This window comes from Kogia breviceps, chromosome 16, assembly GCF_026419965.1.
Source record: "Kogia breviceps isolate mKogBre1 chromosome 16, mKogBre1 haplotype 1, whole genome shotgun sequence".
Taxonomy (NCBI): Eukaryota; Metazoa; Chordata; class Mammalia; order Artiodactyla; family Physeteridae; genus Kogia; species Kogia breviceps.
In genome coordinates this window covers 76,298,884-76,324,205 of record NC_081325.1, presented here as the reverse complement: position 1 = coordinate 76,324,205, position 25,322 = coordinate 76,298,884, and the positions used below count along the sequence as shown (strand labels likewise).

Here is a 25,322-nt window from a genome sequence, read left to right as displayed (position 1 = left end):
AGAATAGAATTTATTTCCTGGCTCCTGGCAGACCCAGTGAGGAGGGAGGACAGACTGCAGTATTAAGGAGGCACCCGTGAGGGAGGGCGCCTGAGACAGTTTTGCCAAGAACTAGAGACTCAGAGGACCCTGACCCATCGTAGAGAAGGAGCCTGAAAGGTACCAGGGAGCAGCCGGTTGGCGCGCCTCCTGCCGCAGGGCTCTGCTTCCGGGGACGGGACACAAGCCTCTGAAGACTGCGCTGATTCCTTCCTGAAGGTGTTCCCGGGGCCGGCATGGACCACCCCTCACGTGCTCTTGGCCTCCAGCCCTCTCGGGGGTCCAGCCCAACGCGGACTAGGGCTCTCTGAGACGCGCCTCGGGCTGCGGGGCACCAGGCCTCTGGGGGACAAGGCTGGCGCCCCTGTCTGCCCGGCAAGTTTCCCGCAAGCCGAGGCTCAGGCTGAAACCCAACAAAAGAGGAGAAAGCAAAGGACTTTTGAGCTCCACTGGGGCGTGAAGCACTTGGCAATGGGAAACAATGTTTTTTTTTTTTTTTCAGCACGGCTTGTTCAGTTTCTTCTGGAGGATAATAAGTCCCTGAATATTCATCGGTAACCTTTTCTGGTGCTGTGTTGGGTGCTTATTCATGCTCTGGTGTGGGTGCTGGTGACTCACGGAGCCTGTTCCCAGCTATTCATGCTTCCCTGAACACCCACCCCTCACTTGTGCTTCCGATGGTTCTCCATGGAAGCCTTTGTTTGTTGTTGTTGTTGTATCATTTCTTTAGGACTTTGAAAAGACACGTGCCCCACTCCTACCCCCGCACCGGCACCTCGGACTCTGCTGCAGCCCTTGGCCAAGGAGAAGCCACCGCTGTTTCCGAGGGGACCTAGTTGTGACAGCTTCCGGCCTCTGCACTCACTGGTGGCCAGCCGAATCATGCGCTCTCCTCCTCCCCAAACGGTCCAAATCCCAGTTCACCAGACCCTGTGACTACATCACCTTACACGGCAAAAGGGTGTCTGCGGATGCGCATAGTTCAGGATCTTAAGATGGGGAGATGATGCCGGCTTATCTGCTTGGGCTCAAGGGGACCACAAGGGTCCTTACAGGGAAAGAGGGAGACAGGAGACTCAGTGTCTCAAGGATGCAATGTGGAAAGCTGACCATCGCAGGCCTTGAAGAAGGAGGAAGGCGCCAGGAGCCAAGGAGCACAGCAGCCTCTAGAAGCTGGAAAAGGCAAGGAAATGGCCTCTCCCCTGGAGCCTCCAGAAGGGACCAGCCCTGCAGACAGTGAGACACATTGCTGACTTCTAACCTGTAAGAGGGTGCGCTTTGCTCAATGTCAAGAAGGCAACATGTACTGGGCAGAGAAGAGGGAAGAAGGGAGCTGAGATTTGCTCAGGGAGAAAATTACAACATTTAAGGGGGAAAAGTTTTTCCATGGTTCCAGCTCTGCACGATTTCATCCCTCATCATCTTCTAGCGCCTTCATGCTAGAATTCCTCATGTCATCTTTCCTCTTCTTATTCCGAGCAATCATTTAGCAGGAAATAAAGCATCTGTAGACCCCTTAGAAGGAAAGGATAATCAAGGAAAATTTAGCAACGTGGAGAAATCTTGAAACACAGCATTGAGTGGAAAAACGAAACAGGGTTGGTAGCACGACATTATTTGTGTAGTTTAAGATCACGTTTAAACTGTATGTCTTTCAAGGATACATTTGTATCCAAGGACATTGAATAGACACATTTAAGTTGGTGCCTGGTATGGAAAGGATTGTGCCCGTGATGAGCAATGAAGAGGAAAATGATGAAACAGAATAAAACAGGAGGCTCCATGGATAGACCAGTAATTACAGTGTGCTGTGACACCCTCACCTCTCTTCACTGGTGAGAAAAAGAGAGAGAGAGCTAAAACAAAAAGAAAATTTCACAGTTCTCTCAACCCAATGTCTGTTTTATTTTTTTAATGTATTATTATTTATTATTATTTTTTCTAAATTTATTTTTTGGCCACACCATGCAGCACGTGGGGAACTAGGTTCCCCAACCAGGGATGGAAACCACGCCCCCTGCAATGGAAGCACAGAGTCTTAACCAGTGGACCGTCAGGGAAGTCCCCTAGTCTCTGATTTAAAGACATACATCCTATCATGTCCAGAATCAACTGGGTTTCAGCCATTCTACAGGAACTAGCAACTAAAGGGAATCTGCCAAAACCCCTCCTTTCCAGAAGAGCAGAGGTTTGCAAGGAGATCAGCTGAGAGAAAGGGGAGTGGATCAGGTTTTCTAAAATGTCCTCATGCTGAATAAATCACACACACACACACACACACACACACACACACATCCTACCCCAGAACTCTCTAAGGGTTAGAAAAAATATGAATAAAATGAAACCAGAACCGGCTGAAGGCAAGTGTAAAAGCGAATATGCCAAAGTCTGGGGACAAATGACAGCCCTGGCAACCTCGCTTTGGGGATGGATGTGGCCATTTCTGGATGGGACCTTGGGTGTGCTTGCAAAGTCCTGTAGTTGAGGTCAAGGCTTCTGCACAAAACTAGGACAATTGAAGGAACTATAGCTTCAAAGGAATATGGTGGGTGAAAACAACCCGACTGCCTGCAATGGAACAGAGAATATCTCGAACTCTGTCCATTTCCGAAGGGAAAAATCATCTCCTCGGGGAACATGGGATCCTGAGCTTGGCCTCACGTGGTCTGGAGTTCAGCTCTACTGGGCACCACTTGTGCTCACGGAAGCCCCAGGCTAAGGCACCACAGGGACATTTCCAGTGGCATGCAGTATATTTTAAGGCAAATCCTCTCTGGAGAAAATAATCCTCAATCCTGGACCCCAGGGATTTCCATATACTACATTTGGCCAAAATATTAACTCGCGACAAAATCAAATCACCACACCTTAAGGACACATGAGGAAGAATAAGCAGAAGCCGTAAGTGACTCATCTCAATTCACAAAGACTGCACGTACTACAAGAATCAGACACACATATAAACTGACCAAGAAACAAGAATCCGAGGGAGGGAAAAAAAGAAGAGTTGATAACTGAGAATTTTTCGGAACTGATTAAAAGAAACGAAACCAAAGGTACACACCAGAAAAACAAAAGAAAGTTAAACAACATCTTTAAAGGAGTGAGAAAAACAGGTTCCTGTATGTGATGACATGATGTCTCAAGATCAAGACTGAAATAATAATACTTTTTAGAAAAACAAAAACTGAAGAACTTTTAACCCCTCTCTGATGGACTTCAGAGAGAACGAGAAGCATCTCAGAGGAGAGTGTGAGGAGGAAGGGCCCTCGGGGCACGTGGGAAAGTCCAGCCATCATCGACTTGTGGGACGATAACTGAAATGTCTAACTTCTTGGGGGTAAAATCAGTACTGTGAGATCAGATGGCCAAAAATAGCAGGTAAGCCTGATGGGGATGGTCAGAGTTTCCTAAGTTCTCTGCCTTGTTCATAAGAAGAGTAGATATGTTGAATTACCTTTAGACTTATATTTCAAGTGAATATGTCTACATACATATACATATATATCTATAAATCTATAAAATAAATGAAAAAAGAAACAAAACAGAAAGCAGAGTGACACAGAGAAAGTACAAAATGAGATGGTGGAAATAAATCCAAATATATTAGTAATCAGAACGAATAAATTTGCTAGGTCAATGAGATTTCCAGAGGGAGTTCTAAAAAATCCAATTATGTGTTCTTTGCAAGAGATATGCCTGAAGCATAAGAACATGGAAACGCTCAGGTAATTAATTGAAAAATATATGCAGGGCAAATAACGACCAAAGGAAATCTAACATAGTGATATTACTATCAGAAACAAGGCTAAAAGGCAAAACCTGTTCATACAGATGAAGGAGGTCATTATATCTTGATTTAAGTCTAAATTGCCTAGGAGGGTATAGAAATTCTAAATATTTATGGGTGTGATAAAAGAGCCACAAAATATAAAAACAAAAATTGGGCAGAATTACATGGCAATATGGGCAAATTCATTAAGATATTTGGATATAGCCACATAACTTGGCTGGGGATTGACACGTCAGGCAGAAAATATTTAGTACAGATAGAAAGATTTAAACAACACAATTAACAAGCTGGATTTAATTTAATGGGCATATAATAACAACTCCACTCAACAGTGTATGAGTACCATTATTTTCATTGCTACGAGGAACACTTACACAAATACCATGCACTGGGCCACAAACTAAGTCTAAATGAATCTCACAGAATTAAAATAAAAAGCAGGCCACCCTCTGATTATAATGCAATCAAGTTATAAATCAAAGAGGGGCTGATAACTTTTGAAAACTGCACATATTGAGATATTTTAAAAACTTCTAAATTATGTCAAATATCAATTCAAGAAAAGTCAACACAAATAAAAAAACACAACTAAACAGTAATGAAAACACCACCTGTCAAAATATGTGGGACAGTTCAGCCGAGGCTTACAAGGAGAGCTAGAGAAATATACTAGGAAAGAAGTTAACAAGATATTAATGTTAAACTTCTCATTTAAGAAGTTACGAAAACCAAAACAATGCAAGCCTGGAATGTAGAAAGAAGTGATCACGGTAAAGGTAAGAATAGAGGAATAAAACAGCAAAAGCAACATCGGGAGGGATGGTCACATCAAAATCAGGTTCTTGGGAAAGACAGCAAAATAATCCTCTGGTGACACTGATCAAGAAAAGCTGGCGGACGGATGCAAAAATATTCAATCATAGGGCTGCAAAGGGAATGCAGGGGAAGATTTTTTAAGTTTTTAAAAATTATAAAAATTTAAACAAAATGGACACGTCCCTAGAAATATACCAAAATTGGCTTTTAAAGTTCTGAGATGATCTGTATTTGAATTAGAAAGCCTGAACAGTCTTATAAGCATTAAACAAACTGAATGAATATTTAAAAATCTTCCCACAAACAAAACACCAGGCTTCTGCAATTTTACAGGCAAATTCTTCCAAGTTTTCGAGGAAGCGTCAGTTTCAAACATTTACAAACTCTTCTTGAAAGTAAAAAATGAAGACTCCCCCAATCGTTCCTGATATCAAAATGAAACAAGCAAAGAATGAAACAATTAAAGTTAAAGATAAATCTCATTCAGGAACAGATGTGAAATTCCCAGACATTACAGTCATGATATTGGTGGATCCAATTCACATCCTGAATCATTTTTGGGGGGAATCAGCTTTCATAGCTGTGCCTTCCAGTTTCCTGGCCGTTGCCTCTCTCGTCACCATTTTTTGCAGCATCTCTACAGGCACGTGTAACGGGACACACAGAAGGCAGGTGTGCAGGGAAGGATCAACAGTGATACTGGGCATGATAAGATCTCCTCCCTGCCTTGGGTTCCTGACTCTGTCCTCCAACCCGTGCACCTTTGCTGAGAAGCAGTTGGCATAGGGTTGGTGTGCCTTGGTCCTAATCAGGGGCAAACAGCCTTGGCCCTTGTCCTCCTGGAGCTTGTAGCCTCCTCAGAAAGACAGGCGTCAATCCCCAAACCACATGAATAAGTACAGATGTGCAAACCGTGACAGGAAGGGGCATCTTGTAGGTCCTCGGGGTTCTAGAAAAGTATATAGTGGGGATCCTGGCTTTGCCTGGTGGTTAGGAAAGCCCACACTGAAGAAATAAGGTTCGACCTGAGGTTTAAAGATGTATGAAAAGCGAGCCAGTCAAGGAAAGGAAGACAAAATGGATCAGGCAGAGGGAAGGACGTCCACGTGTCCCTCCCTACTCAGGAGGGGGCGGGGTGTCCTGTGGCGCTGCGGTCTGGTGCGGGGAGTGGGGCGGTGGGGGGGGGGGGGAAGGCAACATTTGGTCTACAGGCCCGGCCTCCCACAGGGGAGGATTATGCTTGGACTTAGACATTCGAAGGCTTTAAAGGGGGAAGGACACAGCCCAATTAGTCTTTGGCGAAAACGCTTTCGGACTGTGGTGTGAAGAATAGAGCAGATCAAGGAATGTGGAGGACACATTAAGACCATCACATGCATCCAGCTGAGAGTGACTGTAGCTCTGGATGAGGATGGAGGCGGGGCAGGAGGTGGAGGGAGGGATGCTGATGAGATTTAGAAGGAAAAAGGACAGAGCTTAATGATTAGATGTGGGAGGGGAGGCAAACAAAGGAATCGAGGATGGACACATGGAAAGAAGGAGGGGCCGTTCACTAATAGGAAACAGTAGAGAAGGACCAAGTTAGGGGAGGGGCGAAGGGAAGGTAAAACTTCCTTCAGTTGGGTGTGCTTTTGAGGCAGCCAGGCGGAGATAGTAGTGGGAAACGCAAGTCTGGGGCTCAGAGGTGAGCTATGTCAGAAATACGAACTTAAAAGTCATCCGTGAAGAGACGGAAGTTTGAAGCACATCAGTTGTTGATGGTGATCAGTGGGGAAAGATGACAGCAGAGAACGGATTCAGGATTAAGGAACTTCAACACTTAGAAGTTGGGCAACAAAGAAGTAGAAGGAAGACCAAAGAATCTGGAGTCATGCGGATCAAAGGCGGGAGAGCGCTTCAGGAAGGAAGTTGTGCTAACGGGGTTAGATGCTGCTCTCCGATCAAGTAACTAAAGAACAGAAGAACCCGTGCTAGACCTTGTGATCTGTGTGCCGTTGATATTAACGGGCTATGTGGGTTATTAGAAACTGGAACACGCCTTTGGCCAATCCTGCCTTTCGAATTCCAAATTAGTGTTGTTGATTCACGATGCTCTTGCTTCCTGCGCTTGTGCATTTACCTTTCCATGGAAGAGAATGATTTCTCCAAAGGGGGAGCCATTCATTTTTCTACTTCTTTCACACATCGCTCTTTCTGGTATCCAACTGAGAAGAGAATGTTTGCTTATTAAAGTAGAATGAATTTTAGAGCAATTTTTACTGAGAATTGAAAAAAGGAGAGAGATCGCGCTGTGGTTCAGTCGACCGGTTAACAAGTGTGTCCCCCTCTCTCGGAACCAGAAAGCCATTGCCTCACCCAGTCATGTCCTTTGGGAAGCAGGGGGTCCTTGTCCCTTTTTGCAGCAGAGTTCCCCACCCAAGCCTATCATTCTATCTCCTAGGTATCCCTACAAGGACTGCCTTTTGGGTGTAATCATGAGCACTTCGAGAAATGAAGGGGGAGCCAGAACTGAGCCTGTGTTCTAAAGGGACAAAGAAAGAAGACATAAAAACTAAGATACAAACTATTTTGGAATTTAGATTTTTTTTTCCTTTCCTCACATCTTTGAAGTTTCAGGCCAAACCATAGCAGAGAAAAATGAAAAGGAAAAAAATGGCCATATATGTTCAAAATTCTATAGTTAAATCGTTCATGATTTGCTTATTTTTGCTGGTTCTATTAATCTTCAGAGGAGTAGCTACATGCAAATGCAAACATTTTAAGGCATTAAAATTATGCAGAAAAATCTAAGTAAAGTTCCAAGAATGTGTATGTAAAATGCAACATATAAATTATAATTTAAGGGCCTTTCCAAGAACATTGGCTTAATAACCAGGAAGAGAATATGGGAATTTTTGCAATGCTGATGATGACACCACTTTTCCTTTCCAAATCTTACAAGATGTCAGGAGATATGTTACAGGTATTTCTTTGGAAGAGAAATTCACATCGATTTCGTGAGAAGAGTGGAAGGTTGAAGAAAGCCAAAGTTCACAGTTCAGAAAGGGTGTTTCCGAGTATTGTAAATATCAACGGGTGTTTGTGTAGTGGTGGGAAGAAAACATATTTACTCAAAGGTAACAAAAATCGTCAGACCCCCAGTCCAGGAAATGGGTTGGAATAAATGCATGCATCGTTTCAAAAATAGAATATGGAGAGGCTTGGTTTTGATCAAGATTGCTTAAGCTACTCTTTCGTTAAGGAAGAAGGTATTATAATAGAAGTACAGGCTTACTCACTGACCTCTGAAATAAGAGACTAATAAACTTCTCAAGTGATACCCTGGCACGAACTCACCTCAGGTTCGTTTCGCAGAATGTAGAGGTCGGGCAGGAATTCAGGAATGTGAGTGAGGTCATATTTCTGCCACCTCTGGACATGCTGTACCTCCTTCAGATCCTTCAGTAACTGTCCTGAGCCCTTATCTTTCCCTGTGTAGAGGCAGATTTCAACCAGTTCCACGGTAATCCGTTCAGAAACTCAGAAAACAATCACCAATGGATGGTTCAGCGTACTCAAACGCAAGAGTAACAAAACACATCCTGTTGAAAATGCCGGACGTTGCCAAGGAAAGGCTCTCCTCCATCAGAATATTTATCTCAGATCTTTGCCTGTTTGTGGTTGCAATTCTTTCATGCTGGACTTATATTTTAACAGCGCTGAACACATAGATGTGCCTGATAAATTCTGTTTGGAACGTGAGCCAAGAAATATCAAAACGTGGTTGTAATGCTGCTGTTTAGCAAGCATGGGTTCTGCCCCTGAAGTCCTGTGTAGGTAGATGGTGGAAAGCATTCGTTTCTCCACTTTGCACATTGGGAACCGATGTACCCAGCAGCTGAATTACTTTTGAGAACCCACGCTGAGAATCAGTCATTGCTCAGGAAACCGAGTCCCGGGATCCTGGGTGCAGCGGCACAGGGAACCCATTGCACGAAGCTTGTATGAAATTCAACTCCATGGAGCAAAGGCATTGTAAACACAAACAAACCATTGCTCTAACCTTGTCAGTTTCATTCTCCCTTCAAAGGTAGTAGACTATGCAGAACTTTATTAAAAATGGGAACTGAAATTAGAAGAGATTATCTAGGCACATAATCCAATCGCCACAGCCAAGCTGAAGAGCCAGCATGGAGGGCACAGCTGGAAGTGTCCTTAACTTCTGTGGTCAGTTTCTGAGACATCTTCATAACTTCACAGGTGTCTTATTGCGGGAGTGAGGAAGTGTGGGCTAAGCTTTAGCTCACATACCAGGGATGAGGATAAAAGTGGTTCAAGCTCTTAAAGGTGCTACGTTTCTTATTGTTTGAAACTCTGAGATATGGACAGCCTGTAGAATGAACTGGGTGTGCATCCCTTGGTGCCATTAAGGAGGCTGAAACTGACACTGAATTAAAAAGTAGCCAGTTGAAGTATTATTTTATTTCTTTCTTATGCATCATTTTCCTTCCCTTCCTTTCTCACCTGCCTTCTTTCCCTCCTTCTTTTCTTCCTTTCTTCCTCCTCTTTGGTTTTCCCTTTCCCATGTTGCCTGGGTTCTCCCCCCCGCCCCCTCCATCCACTCCAGCTGCTGTCATTACCGAATACCAGAGAAGCAGAAAGAGATCAGAACTGTTGTCACATCAACATGCTCCCAGCCAGGGTCAAAGCATATTCTGGATGCCCCACTCCTCTGCCTCCCATCCTTGGGGCATGAAGGGAGTGTTTACATTATCCCATCACGGCATCTCAGGAGACAGGATTGGTCCATTTTACCAGGCAGGTGAGTTTCTAGGGTCCCGGGCCATGAGACAGATTTCTCTGATTTTATATTTGTTCCTCTTTTCTTTTACGTTATCAGTGTTGATTTCAAAAGAGAATAATGTACTTGTTTATTCTTGTCCAGTGTATAATAACTCTTTTAGCAAAATCATAGCAGTATTATTACTAATAATATGATTCTGGAAACAGCTTAAGGTTTTTTGGTTCATTTTGTTTTTGTTTTTAGCTCCCTTTGGCCTCTCATTATATGCCACCGAGAAGGCACAGTGAAATCACCGTGTTTTAAACGTCACTTGAAGTAACTCTTCTCTCTGTGATTATTCTTTCATCTCCGCGCACAGTTAGGTTCTTATACGCCACTCTGCCTTCATTTTTAGGTACTGCTTTGTAAAATTATGTATTATTGCATACAACATTTACATAGTTCCAAAATTCAGTCTACAAAATACAGTATAGACAAAGAAGTTGAGCTCCAATCCTCTTGACTTTCTTTCCTTTTCTCTCTCCATTTATAGATAGCCTTTTAAAATAGATATTGGCATTTTGTTTTGGTTATTTATCAGTGTATAAGAAATTGCCAGAAAACTAAATGACATAAACATAACGACAATCATTGCATATCTTTCTCCGTTTCTGTGGTTCAGAAAGTCTGTGGGTCAGCTGAAGGGCTCAGCTGGATACTCTTGGCTCCGGGTCTCTCGTGGGGTTCCAGTCAGATGCCGTCTGCAACTGGAGCAGGAAATGGAGTCTCTGGGAGCAGCTGGGATTCTCTTGATGTAAATCTCGGGGCTACCCCACGTAGAGTCACTTAACGGCCCGGCTTGGGCTTGCTCAAGCATGGCAGCTGTCAGAGATGACGGGGGTAAAGTTAGAAAGACACTGGAGTCCACCTGAAGAGGCCTCCCTGACGGATGGACAAAGTGAACATCGATAATAATAACAACTGCGTGGAAAAACTTTAAATACGTTTAAATCCACTGGTTCGTAATGATAGAAATATTTTTGAAAAGAACTCGTTGGCCTTCTTGCTTGTTTAAAAGATGCTGGAGAAGCAACAAACAATTTGGGAAATGGGTAAATAAAGGGAAAGACTCAAGCCTTTATCCCGTCTTTCCTAAATAAATACAGTGTAATCGGAGAGTGAATGAGGGGAGGTTTCATTTTATGAATGTTTTCTGGCTTATGAATGCAAAAAGTAAGACAGTAAGTACATCACCAATTTATCACCCACAGTGAAACAAGGGAGCTGTTAAAAATCACAGGTAGCATCAGTTTCTAGCAAATATGGGTGACAGCAAAACATGGTAAACGATACCATGAGTGCAACTGACAAAACCAACAACGTTCTCCAGCAAATAAACTGCAAAAAAACACACCAAACCCCAAAACTGACAACAAAAAAGGGAAAAAGAATCTAAAAGTTAAAAGAGCCTTAAAAGACACTGAGGTTAGGTGGGTGCTCTGAAGTCTGGGGGGGGGGGTCCGAGAAGATCTACGCTTCCCTCCTATAGCTTCACACCACCATGCTACCCTCCTCCAGCTCGAAAATACCAAAAATATTTCCACAGAGTAAGTATTTGAACATTTCAGTTTGCTTAATGACTTGAAGTCTGTTAACGGTTTGTGTGTGTTTATCTGTGTGTGTGTGTGTGTGTGTGTGTGTGTGAGAGAGAGAGAGAGAGAGAGAGAGAACAGAACAAATGAGAAACTTTTCTCTTCTCCCTCTCTTTTTTCACTTCTTATCTTCATTTACTCAAGACAAAAATGTATGGAAATTATCCAGACGTATTTTCCTTAGATTTGGGGTACGGAAAAAACCAAGCAGCCCCCGGGGCTGGCAACCCCATCTCCCTTTCAGACTCACTCGCTAACAGTTCATGGAATGCAGGACCCACAGGTCCTTTAATAAATATCCTTGGGTGGATCACACTTGGGTCTTTCTTGTTTCCAGCACCCCTCCTGCTTGCTGTCAAGCTCTTTTCCGCAGTGCTACTGTATGTAGGAAACAAATAGGGACGATGGGAGGGAGGCTCCGGAGGGAGGGGATATGGGGACATACGGATGCAAATGGCTGATCCACTTTGGTGTACAACAGAAACGAACACAGCGTTGTGAAGCAATTACACTCCAATAAAGAGCTATTTAAAAAAATACAAAAAGAGGAACGGGGCTCGAGGGCTTTTTCTCTGCAACCCTGCAGACGTAACTGAAACTGATTCTGCCCAAGCACCTCCTGTCACTGTTCAGAGCGCGAGACTTACACGATGCGGAGGGATAACACGCTTTGCCTTGTATCTTTCAAGGGGGGGCGGGGGTGACTATTGTACTCACACAGCGGGTGCACGTGGCTGGGGCACCTGGCGTTCCTACGTTGGATCTGATGCCGCCGCTCAGAGAGTTCAGATGTCACCAGAGGAAGCCTGCAGACGCGAACGCACACCTCCAAGAAGTCCATGCCGGCAACACCCGGGAGACGCTCGGTCTCAGATCTCACAGACCATCCCGAGCTACGGCATCCTTCGCAATGGGGGAACTGGGACGCTGATGCTGCGCTGTTTCGTCTTCCTGGAGCCCTGGCCGCTCTGACTTTACCCCGTGTCTTTGCATTTACCGGTTGGATTGGGACAGTGTCCCCCACGTGGCGAGGGGAACAGAAGCTCTTTACCAGTTTCCCATCTCTGCTTAGGTGGGCACACAGCAGGTAAGAAAGAATGATTATCAGAAACAAACCCGTGTAGGAAAGAAAACACCAGAGAGATGCCTGTTTTAGCCCACAGGCTGGGAGAAACGGATCACAGCTTGGCTGTCCACTTGCTGCCCAACTGCCATCAGTGAATGAATTTCATCCCCAGAAGGTCTGGGTGTAAAACAAGCCATTTAATCATTTCGTCCTGTATACCTAAAAGAGAAGTGTGAAAAATGTTTAAATGGATCTGGAAACCTACCAGCAGGAGCCTCTGTTCATTTATCGTAGTGGCTGATGGGAGGAATTCTCGAAAATTGGTGGATAATTTTATACCAACTCCCCGATGATTAATTGAGACCCACATTTGGGTATGACTGGTTTGGAAAAAAAGAACAATATCATCTCCTTTCTTATCGTCACATAATAATGACATGAAGAAACGTGAGGAAAAATCAGCGAACTATATATAGTGTCTGTAAGGTGGGGAGATTGGCTCACGAATGAAAAGCAGGGGTTTTCATAGAAGGAACAACAGTATTGGGTCTATTCTGTTCTTTGTTGCCGTGATGAGATGCCCTTTGAAAATGAATCATATATATGAAGTCATCTCTACAGGGCCTGTCATTAAAATAAGGAGCACTTGTTCCATTCAAACATAGGTAATTCTCTTCTGCTTTGTCAGATGTCTCACAATATTTGCCTCCTATACCCATAGAGCACGAGTAAAGAGAAATGGAAGAAGTGAAATAAAATAACGTATCAGATACTCTAGTTCATCCCTCCCCGCGCGGGACAAATCTAGTTTCTCACAGTGAGTATTTTCTCCTGAAAAATAACACGGCTTCACTTTCTACAAGGTGAGTAAACATCCCTGGTGCACTAACACCACCTTGGCAGCACGTTCGTTTTATGCTGGTTTTTAATGTTTGTGGCTAAAATCAAGTTGATATTTCTTCACAAACCCAGCACTTTATGTCATCAGCTTTATGGGGTAACTGACATCAAGCCACAGCAGATTAATAGCCTATGATTAAAAATAAATTGTTTTTGAATGGCAGGACATGGTCATAACTTTGAAAATATCCCCAGACGCCGGAAACAGAAGCAGCCAGTGCCCTTGTCCGTCTGCGTTGGGGACGAGACATCACTTCGTCACCCTTCCCAGGCTGTAAAGCCTTCTAGAAAACACAGTTTCTGTAAAATCTAGGTTGTCAGAATGAAAAGTAAGTTGGCAGAACACACGGTTCCGTTGCTAAGTGATCGTCGGCAAATAAGATACGTGTACCTTATGGCATTGGATGACACCTTCAGGAGAAGAGAGATTCCAGCTTGATGGAAACACACAATTTCCAAGAGATACGTGAGAGGGTGGAGAGTCTGTCCTGCCCAGCTCAGAACCCCAAGCCTGCGGTCTCACCTCAATCAGGAAGTAAAATTAAGTTCTATCTAATATTTGGAGACTCAGTACTTTCTGCCTGTGTTTACTCTTGCCTGACCTTTGAAAGGGACAGAGTGATGGTTCCTTTCTCACTGGATCAGAAGGGAAATTCAGCGATAGCTACACGCCCAGGCGAGCAATGGTCCTTGAGGGCAAAAGAAACGGCAAAACATTCATTGAATACCAGTGCGTGCACCGGAGGGAAAGCATCTGGTAAAATGCCAGGGGGGTTGGTGGTTTTCAGTACTAAGTTCCACCCAGTTAGACTGGTCCAGTCTCCTGTTTTACATAGGAGGTGCAGAGGTGCGGGATGAATGGCCCGAGGTCCCATGGATGATGACCTGTTGGGACCTGGGTCCAGCCTTTGAACCCCTGCAGGGCTTCCCTCAGTTCATGGCCATGTCTCTGTGAATAAACCATGTGGTAAATTATAGACGCTAATCCTTGAGAATAGTAGAACCTTAATTTATTATCTCTTTAATTCCAGTGAAAGTGACCCTTAATGATCCAGCAAAGACACTTTCCAAATGAAGAGAAGCACGGATGGAAGGTTTGATTACGGTATTACCAGCTTGCTTGGCAGGGCTTCTTCTATCACTTTCCTGTGCTTGCTTCCCTGAGTTGGTTTGGTTGTGGATATTTTCTTCTGATTTTAACTAAATCCATCATATTTTCTGGGCCAGTTGCTCTCAGTTAGAATCGACTCCTTCATCCAGGTACTCTCAACACTTCAAGCTGACAGCTGTGCCCATGATAACAATACGGTTCTTTCTATATTTGGGGGATAACATGATATTCTTAGTTACATCTGCTGCCATGTAACTGTTGCACACACACTGGAAGATGTTTACCAGGATGGTCGGCCATCAGGATACCTGACAAGAAAAATCAGAAGTTTGCAACACTGAGAGGAGAAAACATTTCAGAACAGTGTGTTATTCTGAAATTGAGACATTTCTCTAGCAAACAACCTGAGCCCGACAGTTAAAAATTGTCCAGCATGGATATTCAACATCCATATATTTCACCTGGGACTCCTTTATCAGATGTAAAGAAACAGCATCATTGAAAGCCTCCTATATTTCTTAGTCTTCCACAATCAACGCTCTCAAAATTGTGTTGTTGACAAGTAGGAAAGTCCCCAGTGCGAGGATTTTGAAGGCTGGGTCCGTTTAATTCAGGGGCCTTGAGAGTTAGGAGTTCATACTCTGGAGACATTTAGCCCTAATCGGGTTAGAAGTCTGGCTGCTACCCACCAGCTGTAAAACGGGTCAGGTGGCCATCTCTTGAAGTTTCAGTTTCCTTAGCTATAATATGAAGAAAATAAAACGACCTACTTCTTGGGGTTGTTATAAGGAGTATATTAGTTAATATGTGTGAAGTGCTTAATAAAATAAATAATTATTATCACTTCTTCATCTGTACAATTAGGATAATAAAAATACCTACGTCATAGTGTTATTGTGAGAATTAAATGAAATTTGTAGGTAAGTGCCTAGAAAATGCTCAGTAACAAATCTATGCACAAAAACATGAAAGTAAATGGATGATTTGGGAACACTAACAAAACTGACCCCAAATGACAGGAATAAACAAAGCAAATTATGAAAGGAAGAAATGAGCACAGTTGACAAAGAGCTATCTCCTAAAATGCAGCAGGCTCAAAGAGGTTTGTAGATGAATTCTAGCAACTTTTCAATATCCAGATAACCTCAACATCTGTGTGAGAAGCAATGTAAGAAAGCTGTAGGGATTGTGGACAGAAGAAGCCCCCAAAGAGCCAACACAGAAAGTGAGGTGTGCTGGTTTGGGAGAAGTAGCTGAACCTCAGAGGTGTTTTTCTGACGCTGAGTGCAAAGGGTCTGTGGAAAGATCTGAAGACACAGGATCTAAACTCTAAGAACCCTTGGAAATGATCTTCCAGGGCATCCTTCCAGATCAGATCACATTGGGGAGGAACCTATGAGAAGAATCAGAATTGAGTAGGATAATGACAGCAGAGAAGAAAGAAAGAGAAGGTCCAGGCTCACGTGGAGGAGAGGCACAGAGACACTGAATGTTAAAAAGCAAGCTGCCATGTTTTAAAAAGACGATACAAAACAGCATAAGAAAGAGCTCTTCCTAAGTTAAAAAGTCAGTCTGAAGAAAGCCTCCGTCTAAGAATTCAAGAAAACTAAATTCATATAAAAAGTGCAACAGGAAATATGGAGGTTAAATTCTACATGAAGTTACTTTAAGAAAAATAAAAAGAATTAGTAGAATAATGTTCCTATAGACAATGAAAGCATGGCAGAAAGACAGTCCCAGAAAATGCAACGAAACTATAAGGAACAATTTTGAAATCAAGTAAATATTTTAAGAAAAGCATACAAAACATAAAAGAATATAAATCAGGATTATTAAAAATCAGAAATGAGGTGAAAGAACCCAAGAAATAATTATAAATATGAAATAAAAATTTTAGAAATATAGACTAAAAATAACACAGGATTGAATGTACACACCTTATGCTTCCTGAAAATAAATAGATAGTGAAAAGGAAAAAAGGGGGAAAGAAATGAAGATAATGAAAAGAATGAAAGTGACAAACGTCCAAGATGGGCAAAGATGGTCTGATATATTGATAATAGGAGTCTCTGAAGTTTGAAATCAATGCAAGAGACAATACAAATACTAAAAATTGTAACAGATAAAAAGTCTTCTTCTGTTAAAAATATAGATTCTAACTTATAAATTGAAATGGAAATGAACCTGAGTGTATCACCTGAAACAACTAATCAAAGACACATTCTATTAAGATCTCTAAATTTTACAGAATAAAGAAAGAAATGATTCTTTGGCTTCCTAGGCAAAACATGGCATGGCTTATACAGGAAAGAAAATTAGGTTATAATCAGATTTTTTTTTCAGACAATGTTTTGTCCTAGACAAAAATGGAGTAATATATTTACAATACTCAAGGAAAGGAAATGTGAGCCAAGGGTATTCTATCTAGCCAAACAGATCTTCAAATATACAAGGCACAAACTGCTATCAATGGTGAAAAATCTAGAGAATTTTCTTCCCTGAGATTTTCCTACAGAATCTACTGGAGAATGAGCTTCTCAAACCAAAATGATTACAGAAAAATTAACATAAGAACTAGTAGAGAGAACTAAGTTTATAATCACTGTTAAAAATAAGACTAGATGAGGAATAAAGGAGAGAGCACAGTATGAAACGGATATATGACATGACCATGTAATAAAGGACAAAACAAACACTGGAGAGACAATTTGGGTACAAATATGAATTCTAAACTTTAAAAAAATTTTTTTTAATGTGGTACGCGGGCCTCTCACTTGTTGTGGCCTCTCCCATTGCGGAGCACAGGCTCCGGACGCGCAGGCGCAGCGGCCACGGCTCACGGGCCCAGCCGCTCCGCGGCACGTGGGATCTTCCCAGACCGGGGCACAAACCCTTGTCCCCTGCATTGGCAGGTGGATTCTCAACGACTGCGCCACCAGGGAAGCCCTCAACTATTTTTAATTATCAAAATTGGTAGTGGTAACTAAGTATTGTTATTCTGAGACTATTATTTCTGTAATGTGGAAAAGCAGTGAGTATTATGGGATTTTATAAATGTTTTGTTATGATTGCCTTGAGACCCAGGATTCTTGGTGTGAAGGAAAGAAGCCAGAGAGTTCACATAGAGTAGGTCAAATATAAACTCTTTAGACCTGAATTTAAGTTGGAAATGTTGGTATGCGCTCAAGAAGTATTTTATCTTTAAATAGATAATTAAGTTATCTACTCTCCATCATTTTTCCTAACTCTTTCCAATAGAAAGACCTAAAAACCATGACCAACCAGGTACAAACAAACATTTCTAATGCCAAGACTGTGGCCTTGCATTACTACTTTTCTTAAAAGAAAGCTGGGTTTCTTGGAGAAATGGCTGATTCTGGGTGTGAAGTAGGCAACCTTCAGTGTAGAGTTGGTACATCTTGGCACACAAGACAGCAAGGAAGCTATCAGAGGGTAGTAGCGTCAGGTCAAAACACTCAGAAACCAATATTAAAAGGCTCCTGCTGGACAAAGATGGAACCATTTGAGCTTCAAAAAGATAAAAATTGTGATGAATTAAATCCATCAAATAGGTTTACATTTATGAGTTCATAATGATATTAAAAAATAAGGATTGGTTGCATTTTGGAGCTGACAGGGAAACATTTTTTGGCTTGAAAACTGGGTAAGTGTAAGAAAAGAATTAGGCATTTGTCTTGGTTTTTAAAGTACAAAATGTAGTGTTGGATAACCAAGTAAGAAAGGAGAGAATGTTTCTCCCTGTAAAATTATTCCAGGTAATTTAAAAAGATAGAATTAGGAATCATCATTTCGCAACCTCTTTGAAGGAATGCATCTAGGTTAATAAGGGCTCCCATCAAACATGAGTGAACTTGCAGGTGGTATGTGCCTTCTGAGGAAACAATATGGCACTACCCATGCTCTTGCCAAAGGGATCAAAGCTAGGTCTGACCAAGACACTAGATTCAGCGGTTGATGGCCAGCAGATACAAAGGGCAAGGAGCTTGCTGGACGGCATGAAAGAAATGCAATCAGCAAGCATCAGCCTGTGGGGAGCATTACTGGGCTAATGGTGTTTCCCAGGTTTCCTGGACAATGAGGGATGAGCAACGTAATGTGACTTAAAAGAGACTTAAAAGATGAAATGAATTTTTAAATGGACAAAACTAAACAATAGCAGGTAGGGTGCACACTTAAACCATAAACAAATACAAGGCAGTGATGACCACTAGGGCCTGGGTGGAGAGGGGGTCTTTGTGGGAGACGAGCCCTGTGGAAGGGCTTCAGCAGCGTCTCAAAAGGTCTATTTTCATACCTGAAGGGTGGGTGTGCACCTTGCCATCATGCACTGAGCTGTGCCTTTGTTCTGCATGTTTTTCTGTGTATACGCTTTATTTTAAAATAATAAAAGTAATCTATACTATAAAAGAAAAGTAACTATGAAATGTAATTTATATTGATCCCTGAATTTACTCAGCAATTATATAAAGAGCCTTTCAGATGTGCCAGGCACTGGCTTAACACTGAATACTGTCCCGGAGAGAAAGCCAAGGGGAGCCAGGGTGTAGGGTGAGATTCGAGCTTGGGAAATTTCAGAAACCTGAGATCTCACCCAGTTAAATGGTTTTCTGAATCTTGCTCAGTATTCAGACCAATTTAAAAATAGAGGTAAAACACTCAAAGACGTTTATCCCTGAAGCAAAGACCTGAAAATAACCATAGCCATTTGCAGGCGTAATAAAACCCCGTCTGCACGCACTCACCTGCGGGGTCAGGAACAGGAGAGGCGCCCTGTTATAATCGTGTCCCACAGGTTTTCGACCAGTCAAATCTCAAATTAAAATGCAGCTGAAGATAAAAAATGGCCAAAAGTTCAGCCAGAATGTTTCCTAACAGCATTGGCAAAAACGAAAACTTTATAAATGAGCCTTGAATCAGATCTAGAGGCCTTAAGCTTGTATTATGAATTAGAAAGCAAAGTGATTGGGAGTGCTTTTAAGATAAACAACAAAGGTAAAATCTCTGCATGGTTCCAGCTTGTATCCGTGACATAAGACAAAAGATTGTCTTTGAGAACAGAGATATTAAAGGATCTGTCACCTTTGGCAAAGGATTTGGTCACTGGGAAGATATCTTTTATTTAGAAACACTTGATCCCTTTGTTTGAAGCTATTTTATGTTGCATTTGTGTGTGAGAAAGGAAAGTTTCTAAGCAACTGTACTGTACACTGACTCTCTAATCCCAGTAAAATCAGAGGGTTTTTTTTTTTTTTTCTTCTAGAAAAAGGCTATGTATCTACTTCTTACCCAGTGAATCCTTCAGGTGTGCGTTGCTTGGTTATCAGAACTGTTTGGAAATTGATACATTTTTGACATCAAAGTTTCCAGGTGAGAGAAAAGATAAAGCCAGAGGAATAACAGACAGAGACTAGATTGTTTTCCCCTGCCCACAAATAAAATAACTGCAGCTTATTCCCGTATAATCCCTTATCCTTGCCGACCAATAGAAAAATCAAATGAGTTTTCTTTTCCACCCAACAAACCCACTGATGGATCTGACGATAAACTGAAGAATTGGATGCCGTCCAGTGGAAGCAGCGGGTTTGGACCTGTGCGGCCATGTTCCACCAGGAGAGATGATGCCTCAGAACAAGGCAGTATGGCCAGTTGTTTTATCGTTTCTCCTGTATTTGTTAATGAACAAAGCCATTGATCCTAAGCCTTCCAGTGAAGCTAGTTTGATGCCTGGGCTTGGGGAATTCATTTAGATGATGGTCTTTGTGTTTCTTATGCTCTTTTCCGTAAAGACACAGCATCTGGTTGTTTTTAACATAGCAGTATTCAATTCATTATATTATGCTTACAGGGTAACATTATAGGACAATAATATAACATATCATATAATATATAATATATAATATAATATATAATATAATATAACATATAGGACAATATAACATAACATATAATATAATATATAATATATATAATATATATAATATAATATATAATTATTTATTATATATAATTATATATAATATATAATATAACATAACATATAGGACAATAATATAACATAATGTATAATATATAGTATATATAATATAATGTATATATAATATAACATATATGATATAACATATAGGACAATAGTAAGCAGTGACTCTTTCTTAGCCCCTTAGCGTTGGGTACAATCCTGCGAGGACGTGTTTTGGTCGTTAAGCGTGCAGACTGGCAAGACGAACTTGGTTCACCCCTTGGATCCCCCGCTCACGGCGTGTGCTTCTGGACAAGTTAGTTAACCTCTGTGTCTTGCCATTTCTTCTTTATGAAATCGAGCCAATGGCATCTCGCTCATATGTGATGCAAATGCTCATTAAATGTCATCTGTTATGGGAGATTCTGGGCTTAGCATCACGATTTCTACACAAAACAAATATTTATATCAAATTAACAGTGCATTGGGGTGTTTTCCTAGAATTCCTTCATGTACATATATGTCAGGAATGGTGTATTCAAGCAAGTCTGACCTCAATTTGGGAATCAGTCTTTAATCATATTAAAGTGTTCTTTAGACCATCTATTCCGAGAAAGATCCCAGGCCCTTCTCTTGACTTAGAGAGGAAAGGAAGTGGTCCACTCGAGGGTGACTTTCGTGGTCAGTGGCCCTGCAGGATTATTTTGTGTTTGGTCAGAACCCAAAATATCTCCACTTGCATTTGCACACGTGGGAAGGAGATCGGTTTGAAGTGATGTGTCCTCGCCTGTTTGTCAACATCCTTTCCCAGCTGCCCCTGTTTCACTGAGCTTCTGTTTCAGTGGAACCTTCTCCACCAGGACGGAATACTAAATAGACAATGGTCAAAGGATTCAAGCCTGGGTTCACTGCCAGGTCAGCTGGAAGCAGGGAGAGGAAAAAGAGGCTGAGAGAATAATGAATCTGGACAGTGTGGACCTCGGAATGCGGGCAGCCCGAAGTGGACTTGTGCCAGCGGGTGTCTCAGTGTGTACCGTGCATGCGTGTGCCCCCAGGAGGGAGGAGGAGAGAGACCTCGCTGTTACCCAGCGTCCCCTGAAGTGCCCGCGGGCTGCAAGGATTTCCAGGGAGGTTGTACGTTACCTCTGTGTCCATCAGTGTTTTGAACTCCATAGAGTAAAGCACGCGCTCAATGCAGTGTGTACCCTGCACATCTTCTCGGATGCAGCAGCACTTGGGGGGGGGGGTGCACAGGAAGCAGGCTTCCTCCCCCCACGAAGAACAGATGGAGAATCTCCTGGGTCAACACTGGGCCTGCTTCCTCTGCCTTGGTGTCAGGTTCTGGGAGAACCGTGAGCTTCTCCAACTTTTGCTGTGGCCCCGGGGAAGCGAGCACAGTAACGAAATGGGTGGCGTGTGTTTAAGAGCAGAGAGGAAGTGGGAGGGGCTCAGGAGGGGGGAGAGAGCACATCCTTTCTGCTCCTGCATGTCCACACCCCCGGGGCCCTGCCCTGTCCACCTGTCCATCAGTCCATCCTTGTCCGCTCCAGTCACACCATCCTCAGGTAACTACGCCCTGGCTAAGGCTTGGAGCCAGGGCTTCTCCACACGGGTTACAGCCCAGTGGGTGGTTGTGAAATCATTTTAGTTGGTCATGATCATTATGTTTTCCATCAAATTGAATAGAATAGAAACAAAGTCAGCATTTATCACATTCGGTAAAGACAGTCATTACTTGGTGAAATTTTTGTTCGTGTGTGTGTGTGTGTGTGCACATGCATACACATACGGTTCTGCCACCATATAAAGTGCATTTCTTCTTACAGGTCGCAGTCTAGGAAATCACAGAGTTAGAGCAGAAGCTCCACAAGGCCAGGACTGCTGCGTAGACGGACCCACCGTGCCTGGCACAGTGCACACCTGATGGCAACGTGTGGCGGGGGGCTGTCCAGACTCGGCAGTCGAGCCTGGACCACAGCCCTCTCCCAATCGCTCTTTTAAAAAGTCCTGGATGAGAAACCAAAAACAGAGCTACCATATGATCCAGCAATCCCACTCCTGGGCATACATCCAGAAAACACAAAAACTCTAATTTGAAAGAATACATGCACCCCTATGTTCATAGCAGCACTAGTTACAATAGCAAAGACATGGAAGCAACTTAAGTGTCCATCGACACAGGAATGGATAAAGAAGTTGTGGTACATATATACACAATGGAATGCTACTCGGCCATAAAAAAGAATGAAATATTGCCATTTGCAGCAACATGGATGGACCTAAAGGTTATCATACCGAGTGACATAAGTCACACAGAGAAAGACAAATATCATAAGATGTCACTTATATGTGGAATCTAAAATATGATACAAATGAACTTATTTACAAAACAGAAATAGACTCACAGACAAAGAAAACAAACTAATGGTCACCAAAAAGGGAGGGTTAAGTTAGGAGTTTGGGATTAACATATACACACTACTGTATATAAAATAGATAAAAAACAAGGACCTACTGTATAGCACAGGGAACTATATTCAATATCTTGTAATAACCTATAATGGAAATGAATCTGAAAAAGAATAGATATATATATATATGCATAACTGAATCACTTTGCTGTACACCTGAAACATCATAACTCAACTATACTTCAATGAACAAGGATCTTAAAAAAATTAGAGGGCTTCCCTGGTGGCGCAGTGGTTGAGAGTCCGCCTGCCGATGCAGGGGACGCGGGTTCGTGCCCCGGTCCGGGAGGATCCCACGTGCCGCGGAGCGGCTGCACCCGTGAGCCATGGCCGCTGAGCCTGCGCGTCCGGAGCCTGTGCTCCTCGACGGGAGAGGCCACAACAGTGAGAGGCCTGCGTATGGCAAAAAATAAATAAATAAATAAATAAAACCCAAAAAGTTAGAGAAGAAGAGTTCCTGATATTCTCTTGTCCGTGTAACAGAATAATATTGTAAACACGCTTTGCACAGCCTACATGCGGTGCCAGTGCACTGTTTGTGATGATGTAAACAAGAGCGCAATTACAGCAGCATTATAGCGGACTCTCCCGTGCAGAGCCCATCCCCGTCAGAGAAAGCTTTGCAGGAAGTGGCACTTTCTGGAATTGATGGTCAGCCAGCGGAGGCTCTGCCCTGAGAATCTGATGCTCTTTGCCAGGGACTATTTAATGCATCAGCACGGTTGTCTGCAATGGCTGTGAAGACAATTAAAACATTTCCACGCTACGTGTTCTGCTTTCAAAGTTGTTCCACAGCATCCAGGATTCTCCTCTGAGCCAGGCTTTCCCTGCAGGCTCCACCGTCCAGTCTTCTCTGCGGCTACTTGTTCTTAATTCTGGATCTCAATTGATCTTCAGCCCACATCTGGCAGAGGGAAATGAAGCTTTTAACACTTGCAGCCGATTCAGAGAGCTCCTCCCTGGGGTGTTGTCTCTGGTCTCAGCAATTGTATTTTTTTTATCTAAGACATTTTTATGTGAATAAAATAATCTCAGTTTCTTACATGAGACAATTAAACTCTATTTTACCTTGTTTCCCCAGGGCGGTGGGGTCTTAAACTGAGAGAACATCTTTGTTCAAGCCCCCGATAGGAGCACGGCTTTTATTCTCTTTATTGACTGACATCTATGTTCTGAATGTTTCATGCCTGCGTTACAAGGACAGGATGGGGCGGGAGCTGAGTGTTACCCTGCGGATGCCAGTCTGAATAATTTAGACCCACGTGATAATTACCGATGTGAGGACTGAGGGTCCTGTTCTCCTTCCCAGCAGCCAACATCCTGATGAAAGCAACAGCTTAGCCACTCCAGTGCTAATTCTTGAAATTCCATGTATGCGACAGCATTTTGCTTTGTGCCCGGGGCTTTGCAGTTTGCAGCTCTTTCATCGCTGGGGGGGACTGTAAGCATGAGTATTTAGTCACCTGTGAAGCCTGTCTTGTTGGAAAAAGCCCTTACTCTTGGGGGATAGATTTTATTATTGTTCAAGATACTCACTTTCCTTCCCATGGCATTGTAAGTGTTTCTTCTGAGAGGAGACCTGGAAGGATTGTATAAACCCAACCCCAACCTGGCCGAGTGGCTTGTCATTTGTGTGGACAGTTTAATGAGAGAGGATGTGACGTACATCATCTCTGAGCAGAAGCCTTAAAAGCTAGCTCACAGCTCCTCTTTACTCTCTTTTCCTTCTGTGTCAAGACTGACTAAGTCCCAGAGAGTGGCCCCATGTGGATAGGTCCCAGATTGAGGATAACACTGATAAGACTGACCCCAGATGGACGTGCAACATAATTGAGAAGGTGTGTGGGGGGGATATTTGTTAGTAAGCAGCACACCCTACACTATCCTGACTGATACACTTTCTAATCTGTGAGTGTTAGCTGGAGACTTACCACACCTTTGAACCTGGGGTCACTGTGAATCATTCTCTTTTATCCCTCAAGTTACAGGATCCTACTTTTATTTCTCTTCCTCAGTAAATATTCAGATATGTTTTGTTTTTTTTTTTGCAAAGTTGTACGATGACTCTTAAAGAAAGGTTTAAGGGATGTCAACCCTGGTGATGGAAGGATCGTGACGGGGACAGTGGCTGGTGTGACTCGGAGAAGGGTCCGTACCCATGGTGCAGTAGACACAGGATTGAGAAGGGGCTTCCCAGGTGGAGTTGGGTGACCTCAGGGCTCTACTGCAGGGTGTGTGCATCTCTCAGACTCCAAATCCATACACCATGTGCCCTTCTACATCCCACCACAAGTTTACATTCCACCTACTACCGCAGCCCGTCCAACTTTATAGCAAAGCGTAACAGATGGGGGATGGTAAATGAAATCCACCCACACCGTTATGCGGATATCATATGACTTCAAGAGCATCAGAGACGGGCTGGGTGGGTGGACCTCAATTACTTAAAAAATCATATTCCTAACTGAGCTACTGCATAAACTTTGTGGACATAAGATGTTTATCTGTGCATGCCTTTATATAGTGTAGTACATTGATTTTGACAGGTGCATTGAGCACAAACAGCTCATAAAATAGGCAGAAAAGAGGAAACTTTGCTGTTGTTGTCACTTGAGAAGCAAGGATGAAGGTTTCTGCATGGCAGTGTTCAGAGAGATGGAGAAGAGTATGCCTGCCTGCCTGCCGGGGGTAGGGACAGCCCAGTAGCACGATTTCATAATGATGCAGAGTCCTGT

General features: G+C 42.9%; 1 long non-coding RNA gene across 1 annotated transcript; it reads left to right on the top strand.

Moving 5' to 3' along the window:
• Positions 1 to 11,803: 11,803 nt before the first annotated feature.
• On the top strand, positions 11,804 to 22,658 carry LOC136792759 (uncharacterized). Its single transcript, XR_010837110.1, has 4 exons — positions 11,804 to 12,149; positions 12,850 to 13,785; positions 14,060 to 14,133; positions 21,943 to 22,658. It is a non-coding gene; the product is annotated as an uncharacterized lncRNA (long non-coding RNA).
• Positions 22,659 to 25,322: the final 2,664 nt, after the last annotated feature.